This window comes from Tamandua tetradactyla, chromosome 24 (genome assembly GCF_023851605.1).
Source record: "Tamandua tetradactyla isolate mTamTet1 chromosome 24, mTamTet1.pri, whole genome shotgun sequence".
In the NCBI taxonomy this organism is placed as follows: domain Eukaryota; kingdom Metazoa; phylum Chordata; class Mammalia; order Pilosa; family Myrmecophagidae; genus Tamandua; species Tamandua tetradactyla.
The window spans coordinates 10078199-10097052 of NC_135350.1; the positions used below are offsets into that span (position 1 = coordinate 10078199).

The following is an 18854-nucleotide window of genomic DNA, read 5'->3' on the forward strand; positions in this document are numbered from 1 at the left end:
TAAAAAAAGGAAAGTATTAACAAAGAACTACAGGAAAGGATGAAAATGACAGATGAACACAAAGAGAGTAACAGAGAGACACAAATTATTGAAAGGAACCAAACAGAGCTGAAGACCACAGCAACAGAAATGAAAAATTCCTTAGAGGGACTCAACAGTAGATTAGAGCTGGCAGAAGAAGCAGTGAACTTGAAGATAAGACCATTGAAATCATCCAGTCTGAGAGAGAAAAAAGAATAAATAAAAGTGATCAGAGAATAAAGAACAGGAGGAACTGGTGCGACACAAGTGTACCAATATATGCATTATGTGACTCTTAGAAGGAGGAGAAAGAAAGAAAGGGGCGGAGAGAATATTCAAAGAAATAATGGCTGAAAATTTCCCAAATTTAACATAAGACATAAATATACACATCCAAGATGCTCAACAAACTCTAAACAAGACAAACCCAAACAGACCCATGCCATGCCATGTTATAATCAAACTATTGAATAACAACGATAAAGAAAAACTTCTGAAACCCAAGAGAGAAGCGATTTGTCACACACAAGAGAGCCTCAATAAGAGTAACTGTGATTTCTCATTGGAAACCACAGAGTTAAGAAGCTTGCGGAAAGACATATTTAAAATGCTGAACAGAAAAATTTCCAACCAAAAATTCCATATATAGCAAAACTGTCTCTCAAAGATGAGCAAGAGGCTAATACATTCCCAGATAAACAAAAGCTGAGGGACTTTGTCATCCCTACATCGGCCCTACAAGAAATGTTAAAAGAAGTTCTGCAGTTTGAAAGGAAAGCACACTAGACAATTCAGACAACTGACTGAAGTCAGATAAAGAAATATAGATCTCTGGTAAAAACAATGACATAAATAAATATAAATACCTGTACTTATGTGTTTTTTTTATTTGCGACACCCTTTTTTAGATCCTTCGGGTGCTGAAAAGCAAAACCATAACATGTAATAATAAATCAATGGTTTTGTACTAATAACTTTTAAATATGTAATTTGTGACAAGAACTACATAAAGGTGGGAAAACAGAGAAATATAGGAACAAAGTTTATGTATGCTTATGAAGTTAGGTTGGTGTCAAAGCAAATGAAATTGTCATAGATTTAGGATTTTAAATGTCATCCCCATGGTAACCACAAAGAAAACATCAGAGAATATGCAAACTCACAGAGACATAAAGTAGAGTACAGGTCACCAGGGGAGATGGGAGGAAAGGGGCAATGGGGAGTTAATGAATACAGAGTTTCTGTTTGCGGAGAAGGGAAAGTTCTTCAATATTGTAAATGTGTTTAACTCCATGAATGGTATGTTGTAAGGAGTTGAGAAAGGAAGATTTATGTTGTAAACACGTTTCCATAATTTAAAAAACAGTAATGAATGCAAAGTAAAGAGATAATGACAAACGCAATACTTGATACTGGATGGGGTCTAAGAATGGAGGAGAAAAGTCTGAAGAAGACATTATTGGGACATAAGAAAAACTGCAATACAGAAAGTAAGTTTTATATCAATGTCAAATTTCTTGAACTTGCTAACTGCACTAGAGGTGATTATATAAGTGAATCTCTTGTTCATAGGAAGTGTACATGGAAGTATTATGTATTTAAGGAGTATGATATGTGCAACCTGCTCTCAAATGCTCAAAAAATAGATTAGATAGATAGATATGACTGATAGAATTATATGGCAAAAGTAGCAAAGTATGAAAATTGGTGGATTTGGGGGGGAATAGTGTCGTTCACTGTTTGGGGGTTGCATTATTTTTATAACTGCCCTGTGAGTTTGAAATTATTTCAAAGTAAAAAGTTAAAAAATATACAATGCCATAAAATGCATAAGGTATAATTAAACGTATATGCGGCAGTGTGCCAGTGGCTCAGTGTCAGAGTTGTCACCTGCCATGCTGGAGACCCAGGTTCGATTCCCGATGCCTGCCCATGCAAAAAAAAAATTAAAAAGTATATGAAGGCCCTCCATCCAATGAGGGATGGAAACACTTCTGGAAGAACCATTGCAATGGCCACTCAAGAAGAACACCAAGTTTAAACTTGTATTGGTTGGTGATGGTGGTACCGGAAAAAGTGCATTCGTAAAATGTTATTTGACTGGTGAATATCATAAGAAGTATGTGGCCACATTGCGTGTGGAGGTCCATTCCCTTGTGTTTCATAACAACAAAGGACCTATTAAATTCAACATATGGGATACTCACGCTGAAGTTCATTGGACTGAGAGATGACTATTACATCCAAGCCCAATGTGCCATTGTAATGTTTGATGTAACATCTAGAGTTACTTACAAGAATGTACCTAACCTGCATAGAAATCGGGTACAAGTGTGTGAAAACTTCATGTTGTACAGCAACAAATATATTAAATGCAGGAAAGTTAAGGCAAAACTCATTGTCTTCCACCAAAAGAAGAATCTTCAGTAGATAGCATTTCTGCCAAAAGTAACTAGAACTTTGAAAAACCCTTCCTTTGACTTGCTAGAAAACTGATTGGCGACCCTAATTTGGAATTTGTTGCCATGCCTGCTCTTGCTCCAGCAGAAGTTGCCATGGACCCAGCTTTGGCAACACAGTATGAACATGACTTAGAGTTGCTCAGACAACTGCTCTGCCGGATGAGGATGACAACCTGTGCAAAGATGAAGCTGAAGCCCCGTGTCAGAAGTCCAGTCTTATAGGCAACTTTCCTGTGATGTCAGTGATACAGCAGGTTTGCCACTTTATTATATAGCTAAGCAGAACAGGTGCTTAATCCTTGGGATGTTGAAGGAGGCGAATGGACTTCGAGTGAATGTGGCAGTTAAAAAAAAGACCTTCATTTTTTTGGACCTGCATATTCAGCTATTTTGGAACATAATTGTTTCCTTTTTGAGTTTCAAATATAAGACTGCTACAGTCACATCACAGACACAAAAGTGCATGAAGTATATAGGAATAATTCTAAAAATAAAGATCCAAGACTTTTAAAGAGAAAATGATAAAATTTTCTTTTTCGAAAGACATGAAAGAAAACCTAAATAAGTAAAGTGATACCACAAGTTTGTGGCCTGGTAAATTCAATATTATTAAGACATCAATTTTTCCCAAATTAATCTATAACCTCAATGCCAATTGAAATCAAACTCTCAACAGCTCTGTATGTCTGTGTTGTGTAACCTGATAAGCTGATTCTAAAATTTATACAGGAGAACAAAGTCCAAGAATAATCAAGACCCTCTTGAAGGAAATAAAGCAAACAAACAAAAAACAAGGAAGGAGAAGGGAATACCTTTTTTAAAAATTATTTAAATTAAAAATTTAATTATTAATTAATAACAGATGTTAATAATTAAAATAAAATTATATTAATACAAAAGTTTATTGTAGATAACTTTGGCCATATTATTCTATTATATCTATCTAGCCAAATTGACTTAGAAATACAATAAGGAATATATATGTATGTATATATAGGCACTTGATTTATTACGGAGTCCAACATATAACATTGAGCTAATTGTTTTTCAAATCAGTTCTAGTTAAAGACAAATATGGATGACAAAATAATAATATGTAAGAATAAATGAGAATACATAAAAGAGAATATCCTTTTGACCTCTAGTGAGAGAAAGGTTTCATAAGCATTTGCAAAAAAAAAGGCAAACCATAAAGGAAAAGATTGATGCATTTAATTAATTAAAAATATGAATTTCTGGTGGATAAAATGCCACCATATAGAAAATGAAAAGACAAGTCGCAAACTAAGAAAAAGTATTTGTAATATATTTAACTGACAAAGGATTTCTGTCCAGAATATATATTTTTAAAATGCTCCTATAAATCACGGAAAAACGACCAATCACACAATAGGAAAAAAATGAGCTAAAACTTGAACAGACACTTCACATGAGAGAAAACATGAACAGCCAATCAACATAAGTGTCCAACCTCATTAGCATTCAGGAAATAAACGTTGAAACCACAATTAAAAACAAAAACAAAACCACTCACACCTTCTTGACTGGAAAAAAAATTGTGTTTGATAATCTCAAGCATTGACAAGAACATTGGTGTTGATGACCCTCATCCACCCCTAACGGAACCTGTAGTTTGGTGTTGTGCAGGAAAGTCGGAGACGTACACCCACTACGACCCTCGTCCACTCTTAGGTTTGTTCTCCAGTCTAGAGAAACTCTTGCACCTGTACCGAGGGGACAGGTGTAAGAACATTCGCCCTGAGAGTCAGTAATACCAAACCATCAAGCATCCAGGAAGAAACATTTCACATGTACATCAACAGAAGAATGGATTAGTAAATTGAAGCACCCCCATACACTGGAATATAAAAAAGCAAATGAATGAATTACAGCTACATGTAGCAACATGGATGAATCTTAGAAACATAAGAAGTAAATCATAGAAAAGCATATGAATAAAGCTTGTGAACATTTATAACTAAACAATATATTGTTACGGGATAAAGCTATGTATAGTAAAACTATTAAGAAAATGAAGATTCATGATAGTGGATCCCTTATCAGGAGAGGGAAGAGGATGGAAAGGGGGCACGCAGGAGACTTTAAAACAAGTGGTATATTCTTTTACTCAAACCGGTTGTTTAGTCTGTGGGTATTCATTGTATTTCCTCTTTTTTGTACCTCTCTGATAATAAGTGAAAAAGTAAAAAAATAATGAAGTGGCAACCAAACTTTCGGAGAACTGTATAGGTATAAATACCAGTTACTGCTTTAGGATTGGGGCCAGTTACTCCGATGAGAAACTCCATAGTCCTTCAGAGAATTGGGGGCACTTGAGCTGGGATTTAAAATAGGGGGAGGGAGAAGTGAGGAAAAGAATTCTAGTTGAGCAGAGATTGTGAGGAGAACTTCCTCTGTAATTGGGAAATCAATGAATAAGCTTAAACTATTGAGGTTAATTGATGAGAGAAAGTTTGAACCATTAGCTTAACAACCACTAGATGGCCAAGAAATTCTATTTAACTTTTCACTCCATTTACATTGAAAATGGAATGGACTGTGATGAAAAAAAATAAGCAAAATAAATTTTAGGTAACTCTACAAGTGAAAATGAAGCTTTCTTTTGTATTTTTCTATATCAAGATTTCTAGCCTGAGGGCCACCCCTTGTTAAAATGGGGATAATTGGATACCAAAGTTGTCCCTTCCCTCTGGGTCTCTTGCTCTTGGTGCCCCCGCCCCCTGAAGCTGAATGTGTTTACCAAACTTGACTGCACAAGAAAGTGCAACGAGAGTGTTCCGGGTCATGAATGGGTTACCTGGCAGCCTCAGGAAGAAAAAAAGAGGAAAAAGAAAAGGCCATCATTACGGGGCTGCTGCTCTTACTCTTCGGCTACAGTTACCCACTCCATCAGCCGTGGTGACATCTGACGAATTACTAGCCTGGACTGCATGGCCAGAGGAGCGACATCTCAGGTCAAGGTGAATCAAGACTGCCATCTGGTCCTGGCTCCGGGCTCCCGTACTGCTGTCTTTGCAACGGTACTTCCAGGAGACTTTTCTTTGCCTAACTGCTCCCCAGAGAATAGAAGAGCACTCACGTACTCATTCCTTATGTCCTCAAATCCACAACCACTATGATACTGGGAGACATTGATACAGCAGGAGAAAACATTTTATAAACTTCAAAGTGCCTTCAGTCTGAGGCGCATCCTCTGGGAGGTGGGTTTTATCCAACCAATGTCCTGATTAAGAATTTGAGTCATGGAGGTGAAGAGGAAGGAGAAGGTTGAATGACTTGGCCCAAACCACCAAGCAGAGACCATCAGCATAAGAATTGAGGGGTCTTGACCTGTCCTTAAAAGACAAGTCTGCTTTGCTTCCCAATAAATAGATACCAGAGTTCTGGGGAAAGAAACAACAAAACCAGCAAGGGTAACTCTGCCGGAAGACAAAAGGTTCACCTTCAAAAGAAGAAATGAAGTAGACTCGACTTCAGTCTGTGCTGCTCTGGGAGAGGAACAGAGTGAGAAGAGCAAACCTGCTGGATGTTTCCTGGGATGAAGTAGGAGGAAAACCCAGATGATGGTGTGGTACATTATATGGAAACGACATCAGTGCAATGTGATATAAAATTGTTAGGGCTGTGAAGCATTGTATACTTTTTATGAGGTCAGCAAACGTGGGCGTTAACTTCGCAACAAAACATTTCCAGAGCTGTATTTATAATTCCCAGTCAGGACAATTAATTTATTTTGCATAGAACGATGTAGACTTTGCCATGAGAGATGTCCTCCCATAAAAGCAGTCTGTCCTAGAGAAAGGAGACGAGCAGGGCTCTGAAATTACAGAAGCAGAGAACATTGGAATGAAGAATTGCAGTTTCACCATCTTTGTCATCAATAGGCAGCGTGTTAAGTGTATGCACTTTGCAGTCAAATTTCCTCGGTTCAAATTTCAGCTCTGCTCCTTGCTAAGGAAATCATGTCAGTTTTCTCATCTGTAAAAAGAGATAATAAGAGGACCAATCTCACAGAGTTTTTTGTAAGGATTAACTGAGTTAATATGTGTAAAACACAAAGAAGAGTGCCTAGCAGGTAATAAGGGCTTCATCAGCATCAGTTATTATCAATAACATTTTTTTTTATTTCATTTTTTAAGGGTCACCCAATTTATCCTTAGTTTACCCTGTTTGGGTTTGACTTCCTTGTTGACTTCATCAGCTTTTTTATTTTTGAGAAAGAAAATTGCTGGGCTATACAAAGTCTGTAGGTTCTTGATACTTTTCCCAGTACAAATAATGGGATCATGCCTTATTTCTCCATCTCCATATTCGATTAATCGATAGAAATTCTAACCGTAGGAGACTACTATGACTAGTTAGACATTTCCAGAGAGAAAGATATGAGTTTTATTTGCTTAAAAACAATAAAAAATCAAAATTAAAAAAAAATAAATTAAAAATAAACAAAAGAAAAACCACCACCAGCAGCCAGCTTGATTTAATCAGACACTCCTACTCCTCTGTCACTATCAGGAAAGGGAGCCTGAAGTGGCTAAGGGGAAAGAAGAGCATCCCTTGGATTACAGATCAGGGAGAAACAGCCCCCCACCCCGCATCTTCTTCTTGGCTCTGAAACACGCACAAAGCTCTTTATTTATTTTATACTTAAAATGTGAAAGGCGCCCGGTGGTGGGCCTCTGGATGGGGTTTGGCAGAGGGCCCTCCTGCGCTGACCTCACAAAAGTCCACCGTGTGTCTGTGTGATCCCCACAGCGTGCGCATGTCAACAGCAATCCGTGGGTCTTGGCAGGGAGCCTTCGACTGGCCTGGGAGCAAATACCGACTTGCATTTCCTTGAGTAGCAAGCGGCCGTGATGGAGAACCGCTTGGATAGCCGCACACTTGGAGGGTCCAAAAGCAAAGGTGTCATCCAGCAGGACAAACCTGCACGTCTCCGACTTCTGCAACATCGTGACCGCCTGTGCAACTCAGTGCCAAGGGACTCCATGGGACAAGGAGGTTAAGCAGGATTTTACTACTCACACATGATCTTATGGGGGAAAAAGACACTGTGTTAGTGAACATGAGATAGCACATTTATTTTCTTTGTTTGTTTACTTACTTCTCAACATGGCCCCTAAGCAGCTCGTGAGTATATGTGAATGCCCAGAGTCCTTAACACGGTTCAGCTTGTAGCCCCAGAGACTGAAGCCAGGCCCGCTTCAGCCCTCTCAGTTTCCTGAGAGGAAAGTGAGAGTCTCAAGGCCCTCACTTCATCGGCTGACTTGGAAAACGAGATTTTCAGGATTCTACACTTTCTATGAGTTCTTTTACTGACTAAATGCTGTTCATTCACGGAACACATGTGCTGAGAGTGCCACCTGATTTGGGGGATAACCTTATTGTTTCGGGGCTACTCCACTCTCTTTGGTAGCTCCCCAAGCAGAAGGATTCTCATTTTCTCCTTTCTCTAGGAAGGAAGACACAGGTCTGAGACTCAGTATTAATTCTATTCTTTGCTTTTAGCCAGTGAAGGGATATTGGCCAGAATAGAATGAGATGGTACAGATTTTCACATTTTCAAAATGAGTAAGTCAAAACAGACAACACATTAGCTTTTACAGAATCTACTACTGGCAAAAAAATAATAATTTTGTGTTTCCTATTGTTTTCTTAACGTTTGGCTTTAAGACAGAAACTGGAAGCTCAAAAAATAGTATATAGTATATTTGCAAAGTGCTCACCAGTAGTTAAGTACTTATTGAGTGTCTATTGTAAACTGTACTTGATAAGTTTGAAGGTTACCAAAGAAATGGAACAAACATTTCCAATATTCAAGAACAACTTCATTGGAGAAATGAACATAAATATGTGACTCAGCTTGAGAAGAATTCCCAAGTAACATTCTGACACACAGGATGAATTTACTTTAAATGTAGACAAGTTTGAAATGTCATTCCATTCCTGTCCACTATTATATTATTAAAAAGAATATGTATTCATTATGAGATCTTGAACAGAGAAATAGAAGAATTGGATCGATCATCTTACTTTCACAAAATTACAGTGAAAGAGGTAGCAAGTTAGTCTCCATACAAAGATAGATAAAGTTAGAAGTTCAGTAATTTGTCCCAGTCCAAACAGCAGCTGACTAAGATTGTCTTCCAAGAGTTAGACACTGCCTTAAGATTTCCAATCCACTGTCATTTTACATGAGGTCACTTTCTGTCCTGGTTATTGTGGTGAAAAAACTGATCATCAGATTCAAAACCAGGACATATTGTTTGGGTAGATTGTTCATTCTGTGACAGAAATACATTTTCCAGACTATTTAAAGAGGTAAGTCTTGAGCTTGATTTTCAAATATGAAAGCATGGAATAACAACGGCTGAATTTTTTCTGTGAAAAAGAAATGTATCCTAAATTTTGATCTTATCCAAGCTACAATATAATTCCAGAGGGGCCAATGAAGAGGAGGCAAAGAACTGATGAGGTCTAAGTGGTGATTGCATTTATAGATTAATCCTGACAGGGAGCAAATGAATCTCCTCCCAGGGGGGCTCAATAAAGTCAGATGAGAAGTGGGGTCGTTATTTATGAGCATAGTGGATTTTTCCCATTACAATAAACATTTTAATTACTTTAAGTGAAACATTCTTTTTAGTGGTAGGAAGCTTAAAAATAAAGTGCTGTACAGTGTCTGTCTCATTTTTTTCCTTATCCTGTATATAATCCTCTCTTGCTCTTTACACTACATCACACAGCAATTTGTCTTGCCCTGAAATCATAATGGGAAAATGGTATACACTTGTAAAGAAGCACTTCATGTACAAAAACCTACAATATCCCACACAAGGAAAGAAAGGGTCAAGCGAGTGCTTGTTGCTTTGCCCCACAGCGATTCCATTTCCATTTATTTTATATAGTGTCCTTTCGTGTATAGTTTTATTTGAAGCTAGCAAATTCAAAAAACACTTATCCAAAAGAATCAAGGAAGATAGGGTAGGGGTAGAATAATGATATGATTTTTATTTTTCCATAAAGTGACAAATTCTCATATAAGAAGATACTATCTGGGAGGGCCACTGTGGCTCAGCAGGCAGAGGTCTCGCCTGCCATGCCAGAGACCCGGGTTCGATTCCTGGTGCCTGCCCATGGGAAAAAAAAAAAAGGGAAGATACTATCTCATATTACAAAACACATCAAACATGCATCCACAATACAAGTTGTTGCTAAAGACTTTTTCATCAAACTCTTGTGTCCTAGAGGCAAAATAACTGATTTGTGACATGAAAGCCAAATAATTAATTTCCATTTTTAAAAAAGATCTTGTTTTTGGACTGATAATATGAAATCACATAAATACTATTAAAGAATTAGTGTTAATTCTAAATATTAAGAAACAATAGCATTATAGTTATATAAAAAAGGAATTCATCCCTTTTAGAAATACATGATTCAAATTAAATTATATGACATTTGAGATTTTCTTCTAAATATTTTGGTGCATGGAGGCGGGTAAGGACATAAGAGTACAAATTAGTCAAACTTAGCTACGGATTGTTAAATGTTGAGACTGTATAGAAGTATACCAAGTTTCTTATATTATCCCCTTTAGTTTTGCATATAATTGAAATTTTTATAATGCAATTGTTTTAGAGATCTTTCTGAAATAATTTTATATCTGCCTAGCATCTTGTTTAGATAACCAATAAAATCGGGTTTTAGCCTCCCTTGTGTAAAGAGTACACTGTAAAGTGAAGCAACTGCTCCATCCAATTCTGTAATTAAGTCCAGGCCAGGCACATTTGGAGTATCTGCTTAATGCATTTACTCACAACACAACCAGATTTAAAATCACAGCCCACATTCCACCTCTTTCTCCAACACATGATATTTGTAGACTGCTCTGCTGCATTGTCCTATTAGCATGTGCTTAGAAATCACAACCTAATTTTAATATTACCTTAAGCAACATATAAACAAAAAGCTAAATGTGGTGCAGAAATAATCATACTATATATAATTCAAAGCCATTAGCACGGGTAAATGAGCACTCTTTATAAAAATGTGGAAAGTACGCCCCCTATTAACACTGTCTGGGGAAATCAGGCTACAACAGTGAATAAGTGTAGGAAACATGCCTGCTTTTACTAAAACCAGGCAACAAATTGCTTCTTTTCTACTTTTTGCAAAATTTAAAACAAAAATTCAGAACTGTGTAAAGACAACCTCTCACGTCACCTTTTGTTTAAAAACGTTTTAATATAAAAAAAGTAGTCTGATCATTTGCATGCTTTAAAAGTTTTCAAACTAAGTGAACTAATATGTTTAATCCACAGTTTATTGTTACTGGTACCACAAAAAGGCAGGATAGAGAGGAAAATTATCATTGTTTGAATGCTTTCTGTTCTTAGGTGTTATGCTAGGTGTCACAGACACAAAACCTTACGATGTAGGTTTTATTAATCCCACCTTACAGGTGAGAAGGTTGAGGGTCATGGAGCTTGAGTAACTTACACAAGGTCTCATACTTAATAAGAGGCAGATTCAGAATTTCAAGAAGAATTTGAGCCCGTATGTGCTTTTAAAATCATTTACCTTCCAGTTTACTGACATGGTCCTGAATATCTCAAAATGTACCAAATACAAATAAAGCAAGGATTAACAGAAGCCCTTTTCAGTGCTCTCAGACTTCAAATAAAATAATTCTATAGATATACATTTCTATATCACATAGGCACTCTTCCACTTTACTAATAAATCAATTTCTAGCCCCTTCCAAATACAATTAAACAAATTCTGTCATTTCCTCCAAATTTGCTAGGCAGGGACAGCTGAAAAGCAGGGGACTGATTCCACTGCTCATTTCTACTATTTTCACACTGGAAAGACAATTGCTTGCAACCGAGCCCAGCCTAGACTTCAAATAGTAATTCAGGCCAGAACATGCTCTCCTGTCACACTGTCTTCTCCAACCACGGAGGGGTTTTGTCTCATAGCAGATAATTAAGGACGTGGCAGTGCCACTTGCTAAGATTTCTCCCTTTCTCTTTTTACTTCTTATAAAAGAAGAAACTTTCGCCTGAAGATTAGGTTTTCCCCTCCTTTTACTAAAGCTGGGTATGCCAACTGGCATGGCTGTATTAAAATCAGGAGAAACCTCAATCAAAAAGCCCCTCTCGGAAGGCAGGCTTTCTTGTTAATATGCACCAACATGAAAGGCTTTCTTTTCATCCTATACAACTACAGTGTGTGTAAATTGCAGGGGGCTCATTGGCATAAATCTCGCCTGCGACCTCTGAGGTAAACTGGATTTACATTACTTTCTGACAAGAATTAAATGAAGGCCTTGTGGATATATGAACAGGCTTCTAGACTGCAACAGATGGGCATGAATGCGCTCCCCAGGAAAACTATCAGTGACATCTGTGTCCTCCAAATTCTGGTGGTCTCAGCCAATTAACAGAGGGGGAAAGGGTGGGGGTTGGGGAGGCTGCTGCACTGCCCCCAGCCAAAACCAAGGCAGAAGTGTTTGTGTTTGGAGATGGGATCAGGCTGGCCCGAAGCAGCGAGGTTAGCACTTCATTGTTATCATTCAAATGGAGAAGGTGGCTTACAAGCTATTTGTGTACCACGGTGAGGATAATATGATTTTTCTCATTTGACCGGAGGAGATGCCCCTCTTCTTGCAGCTGATATCATATTTCAGTGCAGTCTCTTTCAGAGATGGGTGTTTACTTTTGTCTCTTCCAAGCCAGGCTGAAGGGGGGGTTGCTGTCGGCCAGTTTCTGTGGTGCACTCACGTGCACAAAGCAGGTGAACTCTGAGACCAGACAGACGTCTTTCCCCAGAACATTCTTCCCCCAACTCCACTGCTTTCCTTCTCCAAATAGGCATTTGCTGATTTCACAAGAGAGTCAAAAAAATCAAGATTTCCTGCTTGAAAGTGGATAATCAAAAAAAACTACATGAGACCTTTTATGGAGTGATGGGGGATTTCTTGAAGAGACACAATGCAATGAATCTACTGCTTGATGATATCAAATTGTGGCATGTCCACCCTGCTATGTTTAATGAGCAAGCAGGAGGAAAACTGGGTCAACCTAGGCAGAGGATGTGGTTCCTCTTTGGTGCCTCAGTTCATTTGTTTGACCAGAGTAGGGAAGGGGGCCAGAATTAGGGAACTGAGGAATGGGAGGGGAAGCATGAACTAACATTTATTTGTTCAGTACCAGGGGGAAACAGGAGAGGCCTATTTAGGTGTCCAGCTCCTGAGTCTGGCAGGCCTTAGCAATAAGAACAGAGGCCCTGGGCCCAATGTACCTGAGTCTGGATACTGGCTCTACCAGTCACTGGATATGACACAAGGGGCCAGTGATTAACGTCTCCGTGCCTCAGCTTCCTCAGCTGTAACAGCAGGATGATAATGGTACCTATCTGTTTGCAAGGACGAAATGACCTAAAGCACGTGAAATGTTTCTGCCACAGCTGTGAAGGCTATCGTTATCCTGACTTTTCAGTGGGAAGTACTAAGGGTGCAAGTGTTGGGTCTGGAATCTCTACACCAGTCTTCAAAATGAAAGGCATTGTGTTTGTGATACTAGTTTTGGGAAATTCAGATCATGAGTTTTTCAAAAGAAACAGTTCTCATGGCTTTTAGAAATCTAAAATCATGCTTTTGAGATTAGATATTGCCTTTAATGTTTTCCTTTATAACTTACTCACTATCAAATGCCACCAAATATTCCCAAATTATAAAACAGACTGTCTAGTAGTAAGGAAAATAATATGCTTTAGACCAAAGAAATTAAGCCATTTGTTTTAATACCCTTGTCCTTTGCAGAAATGAGAACAGATAACTTGCTCTGTCCTGAAGTGTCAGAAGAAGACAATCGTTAACTGTGACAGCGGGGATATAAACCATTTGTCCCTTTGTCGTAGGTGTTATTAAAATACTATAATTCTACTTAACAATTGTTTAGAACAACAAAAGGAGGATGAAAAAAATGGCAAGTGGACCTTTTAAACAAAAGCGGGTAATATTTAAGCTACAAATGCTCATCTTGCCATGCTTTGAAAGTAAATGTTCACATATATATTCTCATGCTCTTATTTTCAGGTCTGCATGATTTTCTCATGATTCATTTCCAAGAATTTTAGCAAGTTGAGCCTTGACACAATGTAAAATTACTCCTGGAAGAAGTCAAATTGTTGGTCAACATAGAAGGCATTCACTCTTTCTCCACAATACTCAGAACCTGGCTTGAGAAACCCAAGGTTTCGATAGTGAGGATGAAAATGATTGTAGCATAAATCTTGTACAAATTGTGAAGGCCTTCTCTTTGTTAAGATGCAATGCCAAATACAATTTTGCCTCATTTTGTTGGTACTGGTATCTTTAGTTTGAGCCATCACAGCAGAGGGGTCTTTGCCCACACAATGATTCAGAAGAGAACTGACACTAAACAAAAGCACCTGTTGTTTCGTTCTTGTAATGACCTTAGAAGTGACCACTTGGCTGCATTTCCCCCCCAGCCCTCCCTAAGCCCTTCCAACACTACCATCTCACACAGCATTATTGGATGTAAAAGAGAATAATTGAGGAGAAGATCAATAAATTTAAAAGCTCTTTAAGGAAAGACATAATGAATTTGGTACAGCACATATTTTTAGATCAAAGATGCCTTTGAAGTGACAAAACCCTAATCCATAAACTACTGAAGCACTTCCTTTCTCTCCCAAACTGCTTGTTGTCAAATAAAATGGAAGTTAAGGAAATTATCTTTATCTGAAAATGGCCAAAAGAAGCCATCACCTAATGACAGCCTTGTCACAAGCGACAATTGGGGAAATTGTCAGGAAGGCAAGGCCTAACAAGCAGAGGAGTAGGTTTGCTGTTTGCACTAATCTGGTCATGCGGCCCCCACACACACCGTCCCGGCCAGCTTGCTGTGTGAAACAGCTAAGGCTTTGTCAGTGTTCAGAGGGACGGGAACGAGCACTCTTTCATGAATATGCATTACCATCCCTCCATGTCCACAGAGACAAACCCTTCAAAACTGAAATATAAAACACACACACACACACACACACACACACACACACACACACACGCATCACCGACCAACAAAAACCAAGAGAAACTAAGCTACTCAGTTGGGTGTAGTAAAATGCTAGTAACTAATGAAAGATCATGCATTGGAAATCGAGCCAGAGCCACTCCATTGCATGTGTTTGCTGGGATCTTTATTTCCCAGCAACCGAGATGAAATCTTTAGGGGGCTTTCAATCTTTAGGAACCACAGGTATGGATTCAAAGATGCCGCACACTGATGCACGGATTGTGAATATCACATCTTATGATGAATTCAGCTCCCCAGTGTCAGTTATGTTCTAAATTCTACATATGTGAAAATAACTTTTCAAATTTAATTAAGAACACATGCAATTTTAAGACACTGATCAAACCTGATATTGTTTTCCTAAGAAGCAGTAAAAACACTCTATGGAAAAACATGATGAGGATGCAGCATTTTCCAATGTTGAGCAGAGGGACATTGCGTAGGTTAAAAAAAAAAAACTTCAAATAAGGAAATTTAAGGTGAAATTGGGGTGGGGGGAGAACCCACTGAGCAAGCCCCTTTTAATTCTAATAATAGTGTTTGTTTAAAAAAACCCATCATTTTGTACAAAAATGAGTTCTTTCACATCCACTCTTGGGCATGGATCTAGCAAGCTATTTTTAACTGACTGAACTTTGGTTTTTCTACCGGTGCTGAAACTTAATCGAGTTTATATATATTTAAATTCACTTGTTATAGAAGGAGATACATAAGGCAGAAAAGAATGAGAATGTTTCTTTTCTACTTTTTCTTCTGATATGATAAAGTTTGGTTTCCTACTGTGCAAGAGACAAAGCTCCAGTTTTGAAGGTTCTCGATATTACGCAATGTTTGCTGTAGGCATTTACATTTCATTAGCATATTCTACTCTACATGAAATCCAGCCTTGAATGCTCCCAGTGCGCTCAGGCTAATCCTCTTTAAAGAGCTACAGGCTATATTACATGTGGCCACAGCAGCAGTCTTGCCATAGCTCCATCACTTTGAAGAAGACTGAACAGAGTTCTCTTGTGCGCCTGTCTATATCCAGCCTCATAAACCGCTGCTTTCTGTGCTGTGGAATCCTTCTGTTCTCATCAAGGAGAATTTATAAGAATGCCGAAATCCATTTTACCACTCTGAAAGTTGGACTGCACTTGAAGAAGAGATATTATTCTGATTTCACTTTTTTCTAAGTATCTATCCACAATCTTTTCAACTAAGATTAAAATGAACTATATCCAAGTATTTTTGACCCTTTGATTAGGATCAAGTGCTAACCACATCATCCGTCTAGGGAATCTGATCCTGTATATTCTGTGATGTCACGAAACTTTTCCCCCTTACTCCTATTTTTATGGGATAACACTGAACATTTAAATGCAGTAATTCATACGTAGCTCACTTTCCTCATAGACAAAGGTTATTCATAGCTGACTAAGCAGTGGATAGATAATGCAAATGGTCCAAGTTCAATAAAATATAACCAACAGTAAAATTTGTACATTTCTGCAGAGAATTTATATAATTTTTTAAATTAAAAACAAAGGCAAACAAATGAAGTTCACCATTCTACTGAAGACATTCCCTTACTAATGCTTCAATGATTTTTTTTTTAAAAGGAAAGTGATATAAACAAGGATGAGTTTATTTTTACGGTAATTTAGTAATGTGTAAACAGATAGTTGGCTTACAAATTATTAATTTGTCCTTTTAACCAAATTATTTAATAAAAACTTCTACTGAAGACATCTATTATACTGATTAATGTTATTTTATTTAAACTCACACAGTAAATTTTCCTGTGATTTTAAAGCAGGAGACACTTTGTTTTCATGCCAAAATGATAGAGTTCTTTGCATTTTAATAACATTATGAAGAGTTAAACTTATATTGTTGCTTTTTTGTCTAAACTGCAGGAAATTCAGAGTTGGATTTGGAGCTCGGTTCCATGGGATTCCTCATTTAAATAATCTTATAAAAGCCAGCAAACTCAGATCCTTCATATTTGGCTCACATTCTTTACACTGGGTTTAACAGTTCTATACACATCTCTGTCTCTCATTGAATGTGATTTCAAATATTCTTTGGAAAGTGGGTGCAGGTTAAAATACATTTTATAATAGCAGTCCTTGATTTAACTTGGCTGTTTTCTTCATGAGCTTATGCTAGAGAGGCTTTATCGACAATGGGCAGAGCTCAGGCTTTGGTGTTAAAGTGGTTTGTTGAGCACCTACTATGTAGCAGGCATTATTTGCTTACTCTCCTGAAGTGCCTGAGCAAAGAGAGGCAAGTGGCCAACTATGACTGTTTTTCTGTATTTCTGTTCCCCTGGATTCCTCCAGGAAATTCAGAAGCTAAATATAAGCTTGCTCTAAGTTTTCATGCTGTACCCCTTTAATACTGGCAACATCCAAATTCAGGCTAAAGTCTCATTTATAATCAGTACAATTCTCTGTTTATTTTTATATCCTGGTCACTTCCAAGTAAAACATACTTTGAAAGATTTTACTGTAGTCATCCAGACATTTCCTTCCTGGGTGGTATGCCTCTTTCCATTCCTATGACACTTTAAAAGTTTTTAAAGCATCTCTTTTGCATAATTCTCCTTTTCTCTCTTACCCTCTTCCTCATTGTCTGTTTAGTATCATCTCCTTTCCATACTTCTAATTTAAACAAGACAGGAAAAGGAGCAGAGTTGGGTATATTTACAATTATTTATGTTATTTCATTCAATAACTGTCTTCTGGGGTGGGGTGGGGTGGGATGGGGAGGAGACCTGACTATGAAGACACTGAAGAATAGAAAACTACATAAAATAATTTATAATTAAAAACGCTTTAAAAAATGTAGACCCTCCCAGCTCTTATCCAAAACAAATATATTTGAATGCATGTTACTACTGAACATTTGTAAAAATTAGTACTATGGTAGGAAACTTCACAAATCCCCAAAAGCAAAAATGTATACCAGGTAAACCATTTGACCACAAAGCATGAAAGCTTGAAATAATGAAAAGCTGAAATTAAGTCACTGAGAAATTTCACTTATACTCACAGGCCATCTCATTGTCATTTTCCAATATATTTCCAAACTTAAGGGTGTAACCAAAACTATACTCAAAATGAAATTTATAGTTTTATTATCTTTTATAATAAAAATGAAAAAATATGTACCTGCTTTTGTCTCAAATAAGTACAAAAAGAGTAAAAAACAGCCCAAGGAAAGCAGGTAGAATGAACAGAGATTAAAAACTAGTAATTTTTAAATATGGTAGATAAATCCAAAAGCTAGTCATTTGAAAAGGCCAGTGAAATAGCTCGGTGGAAAATCTAATGGAAAAAAAGAAGAGATAATACTTTCAGAATGACAAATGAGCATAAATATCATCATGGTTAAGATTTTTAAAATATGAGAGAGTATTATGTACAAATCAAATCTAAAAATGTGAAAATTTAAATGAAGTACAAATTTATAGGAAAAAGTAGCCTATCAAAATTGATTCAAGAAAAAGTATAAACTCTAAATTAAGATAAATGAAAGAAATTGTGAAAATTTCCAGGAGACACTTCTTTTATCTGTATGGACAGGTGAGTAAAAAAGTGAAGACAGAAAATTAAATAAATAATGGGGGAATTAAGGGGCATGAGATGTTCTGAGTGTTCTTTTTCATTTTTATTTTTATTTCTATTCTTATATATATTTTGAAATGATGAAAATGTTCAAAATTTTATTGTGGTGATGAATGCACAATTATATGATGATGCTGAAAACCACTGCTTGTACACACTTTGGATGATTATATGGTATGTAAATATACCTCAACAAAATTTGCATTAAAAAATTGCCAAGAAAGAAACCAGGCTCAGATGAAGTCATAGTCAATTTCCACCAAATCTTTTAGGAAGATATAATTTCCAGGACATTAGATTATTATGGAGGATAGAAATATATAAGTTCTTTTTTTGTTAGGCTGTCATGATACAGATATCAATACCTGACCAAGACAGTGCAAGGGAGAAAGAAAAGGTTGGCTGTGGCAGTCACTGTTACTGCCCACTCGTATCCCTAAAATACAATTGCCACATAGAAAGTTATTTAGAAAGAAAATTTTACTGAGGTGAATAGAGAACAACCAACCAAGTAATAACCCTGGTTTCATTGCCTTACATATTCTAAAGATGTTATCCTCTCCAAAATGGTCTATATCATCAATAAACTTAATTAAAATATACCATCAGGAAAAATTCAGAATTTGACATTT

The 18854-nt window shown here is 37.2% G+C and overlaps 1 protein-coding gene and 1 pseudogene across 6 annotated transcripts in view; one reads left to right on the top strand and one right to left on the bottom strand.

The window, feature by feature from the left end:
* ALPK1 (alpha kinase 1) overlaps nucleotides 1-18854 on the bottom strand; it is a 147686-nt gene that overhangs the window by 89256 nt on the left and 39576 nt on the right. The window lies entirely within an intron of this gene.
* Nucleotides 2004-4255, top strand: LOC143668570 (GTP-binding nuclear protein Ran-like; annotated as a pseudogene).